The following is a 3,996-nucleotide window of genomic DNA, read 5'->3' as shown; positions in this document are numbered from 1 at the left end:
AGGCCTGAAAATGGTTACCAGATCATATGGAAATCAGCTATACTTGTAATATGTGCAATATGTTGGGCAGCTCTGGCTTCACATAAATCAGTTCAGTCTTAATTTTGCTAAAAGTAAAGGCAATTTTTGACATGTTCTAACCTTACACTATTATTACCTTTCCCCTGATAAAATGTCTTGCACTGTTAATCTCTATTGTAGTTAGGGGGGTTCAGCATGGTTAACCCATTTTAAATATGGCTACAAGCATCATTCTCTTGCTCAAAATTGCATCCTGGTTTGCTTGGGCATGAGTTTATAGTGCTACCATATCTTTAAATTGCACAAACCCATCAACAACAGCAACGGCTTCCGCATTAGCAACCAGCTGTAACCCCCCCCCCCAAAAAAATGGTAAAGCCCTTCCAACATCCTTCACTCCTATGCCTCGGTATTTATACAGGGGGTAATATCTGGAGTGATTTAATAGCATAAATGAAGATGAGTATTACTGCATATAATTCCCAGAACTTCTATAGTCTTAGAAGCAATAGCTGAGTACATTAAACATGTGTATTTTAGGGTACAAGGACATTAAAATGTAACAATGGACCATTGTTAGTTTAATGTTTGTAATATATGATGGTGCAGTAGCAAAATGGGCATATTTGAGATTTAGATTCACCTGATAACGGTATGTTATGCTATGTTACTGCTCCTGTGGTTGCACTGATGTGCAAATAAAAATGAAGGGTATTTTGTCCCTATTGAAAAATCTAATGAAGCAAAAAACCGACAAAACAATTTGCACTTATAATATCTACAAAGAAATGGCTTAAAAATAAAGTTTTATTTTAAATAAATTGCAAATATTTAAACATCAACATCAGTTTATGGCAGTAGAAACCCAATAAATGCCTTCCCACCCCAACCTGCCTTTAAAAAGGCCTACAAGAGGCACCTGTGCAGACTGGCACTGCAATAGAGGATGTGACTGTGCCAAAACAGAAACTTGTATCAATAAGGACTGCCTTGGGCACCCACCATCAGTAACATGGCTGTAAAGACAAAGTCACTCGTCTTGTGCAAATATTGCAATCTTCATTTTTTTTTTTCTTTTGCTTCTCCTTTCCCTTTCTTGCCACATTTTGTTCACACTGCTTCTTTTCAAGTTTTTGTAACTAACCCCAATATCTCATCTTTGCTTTTGCAGCTGTATGATTTCCAGGGCTGCCCTCTCCTTCATGTCCCATGAGGCAGCCTTGAGAGTTATAACTCCTATCCTTTAAGAGGTAGAACAGTGATCTCCTTTCTCCTGCCCTCCAGGGGACCGTTTCATAATACTGCCTCCTGTGATCAGCAGGTTCATTTTATTCTGTTGATGCTCTTTGCTGATGCTGTCCGAATCCCTGTGATGGCGGGCTCTGCGGGAGCAGGCCTGGGCAATGAGGAAGACTACTTCAGCAACATTGAGGACAATGCAGACTCCAGAGGCAACAAGCATAAAGATGGTGAATATGGTCTTCTCCGTGGGACGAGAAACAAAACAGTCTACAGTGTTGGGGCAGGGATAGGCATCACACTTAACAAGCCGGATTATGGAGTAACCAGGGTAGATGAGGTAGAAGATGTACATAAAGGCTGCTTCAAATATGATTCTGAAGAAAACACTAATGATGCAGGTCCACCACAAAGTGCCGGAGATCTTAACTTTATGCTTCTTCACTTCTGCCAGCTCCTGGTCTTGCGTATGGCCAGTCAAACGTAGTTCCTTCTTCTCTTGGTGCTGTAGTGAGCCACATGCATGGCCACCAGAAGGGCAGGTGTGGACACAATAATGAGCTGAATGGCCCACAGACAGATATGTGAGATGGGGAAGTAGTGATCATAGCATACGCTGTTGCAACCAGGCTGTTGTGTGTTGCACATAAACGCAGACTTCTCATCCCCCATACACTTTCTGCAGCTACCACAAGCACCATGATACGAAAGATAAAGACCACAGAGAGCGTCCGATTCCAGTGGAGTGTCGGTTTACGCCACTCAATATGGCATATAATCCTGCCCAATTCATTGTGTATTAACTGCAGGGAAAAATAACGAGAACAGGAGATAGTTACATAGTTAAATTGGGTTGAAAAAAAGACAAAGTCCATCAAGTTCAACCCCCTCCAAATGAAAACCCTGCATCCATACACACACCCCTCCCTACTTTCACATAAATTCTATATACCCATACCTATACTAACTATAGAGCTTAGGATCACAATAGCCTTTGATATTATGTCTGTCCAAAAAATCATCCAAGCCATTCTTAAAGGCATTAACTGAATCAGCCATCACAACATCACCCGGCAGTGTATTCCACAACCTCACTGTCCTGACTGTGAAGAACCCCCTATGTTGCTTTAAAGTTCTTTTCTTCTAGTCTAAAGGGGTTGCCTCTGGTACGGTGATCCACTTTATGGGTAAAAAGGTCCCCTGCCATTTGTCTATAATGCCCTCTAATGTACTTGTAAAGTGTAATCATGTCCCCTCGCAAGCATCTTTTTTCCAGAGAAAACAACCCCAACCTTAACGGTCTACCCTCATAATTCAAGTCTTCCATCCCTCTAACCAATTTAGTTACACCTCTCTGCACTCTCTCCAGCTCATTTATATCCCTCTTAAGGACTGGAGTCCCAAAACTGAACTGCATACTCCAGATGAGGCCTTACCAGGGACCTATAAAGAGGCATAATTATGTTTTCATCCCTTGAGTTAATGCCCTTTTTTATGCATTGCCCAGAATTAGACAACTTGTTATCTACAAAAACCCATAGATCCTTCTCATTGAAGGAAACTCCCAACAAACTGCCATTAAGTGTATAACTTGCATTTATATTATTTTTGCCAAAGTGCATAACCTTGCATTTATCAACATTGAACCTCATTTTCCAGTTTGCTGCCCAGTTCTCCAACTTAGACAAATCACTCTGCAACGTGGCAGCATCCTGCATGGATCCTATAGTTCTGCACAATTTTGTATCATCTGCAAAAATAGAAACAGTACTTTCAATGCCCACCTCCAGGTCATTAATAAACAAATTGAAAAGCAAGGGACCTAGTACAGAGCCCTAAAACAATTTTATACAAAACGTTAAAATATTTGTTATTGTGACACAATATGTATTATTATACTACCTCTGCAGTGACGAGAAGTGCTTATCACACGTGTAATAAAGTAATAAGCACTTCTCGTCACTGCACAGGTAGTAAAATACATTTTTTGTCACAATAACAAATATTTTAACGTTTTGTATAAAATTGTTTTAGTGATGTCATTTGTTGAAAGGGAGGAGTTTTTTCTCCAGTGCACCTATATAAACTTGTGTATCAATTTGCTTGTTTGAGAGCACTTGAGAAAGGAGGCTGTGCCTCCAAAACGTTGTGGGGATCTCAATAAAACTACAACCTATTTAGCACCAATGCTTTTGTGTGTGCCATTTGATTTTCTATGAATATACAAACCAATTACAAGAATATACTAAGGATAATATACAGTGGAACAATGGTTAGGGGAACAGTTAAATAATAAAATATATGTAGGATTGGAATGTTCCCCTTTCTTTCTGGCATAGGTTTATTGGACTCTTCTGGGATGCATAAAAAGAAGATTTTGTGTACTCACCGTTAAATCTCTTTCTCTTCAGTCTCTTGGGGGACACAGGAACAGTGGGGTAAGCTGGTACCACTAGGAGGTAGGACACAACAAAGTAAACTAGAACTAGCTACTCCCCTGCCAGCTATACACCCCAGCAGGCGGAGCCCCAGTTCAGTTTTTATCAAAGTCATCATAATGTAACTAATAATCAGAACTTGTATCATAACTTCTTAAATTAATTAACTAATTGTAAGCTGCGGGATCCATGACAGACACTTTTCTTCTCTTTAAGACATTTTATTTACACACAGGGATGACCATTTTAGGATACAAAACAAATCATAAAAATAAATCCTGCCCACTGGGCTCTAACT

General features: G+C 39.8%; 1 pseudogene; it reads right to left on the bottom strand.

The window, feature by feature from the left end:
• Positions 1-629: 629 nt before the first annotated feature.
• On the bottom strand, positions 630-2,127 carry LOC108700063 (annotated as a pseudogene).
• Positions 2,128-3,996: the final 1,869 nt, after the last annotated feature.

This window comes from Xenopus laevis, chromosome 8S, assembly GCF_017654675.1.
Source record: "Xenopus laevis strain J_2021 chromosome 8S, Xenopus_laevis_v10.1, whole genome shotgun sequence".
In the NCBI taxonomy this organism is placed as follows: domain Eukaryota; kingdom Metazoa; phylum Chordata; class Amphibia; order Anura; family Pipidae; genus Xenopus; species Xenopus laevis.
This window is presented reverse-complemented; position numbering and strand designations above follow the sequence as displayed.